Below are 308 nucleotides of genomic sequence, written 5' to 3'. Positions count from 1 at the left end.
TCTAAGCTGTTTTTGAAAGTAAATGTAAATATATGTAACAAATGATAATATTAAATGTAATAAATGCAAATGTATGTAATGCAAATGTATCCCAGAGACCTAAAAAATAAATTGCTTGATTTCACTAGTAACATGGTGTAATGAATTTATGTAGTGAGATCAGCTAAATATGATGCCTTTGTAATTACTGTATACAGCCAAAAATGTTTGGCCAATTTTATTTTCATGAACATAACACAACACAACACAATTTAATTTAATTTAATTTAATTTAATTTAATTTAATTTAATTTAATTTAATTTAATTT

General features: G+C 22.1%; 1 protein-coding gene across 1 annotated transcript in view; it reads right to left on the bottom strand.

Moving 5' to 3' along the window:
- The window catches only part of LOC109102320 (WD repeat-containing protein 7-like), a 276,531-nt gene that overhangs the window by 166,151 nt on the left and 110,072 nt on the right, over positions 1-308 (bottom strand). The window lies entirely within an intron of this gene.

The sequence above is a fragment of the Cyprinus carpio genome, chromosome A21 (genome assembly GCF_018340385.1).
Source record: "Cyprinus carpio isolate SPL01 chromosome A21, ASM1834038v1, whole genome shotgun sequence".
Classification (NCBI taxonomy): domain Eukaryota; kingdom Metazoa; phylum Chordata; class Actinopteri; order Cypriniformes; family Cyprinidae; genus Cyprinus; species Cyprinus carpio.
This window is presented reverse-complemented; position numbering and strand designations above follow the sequence as displayed.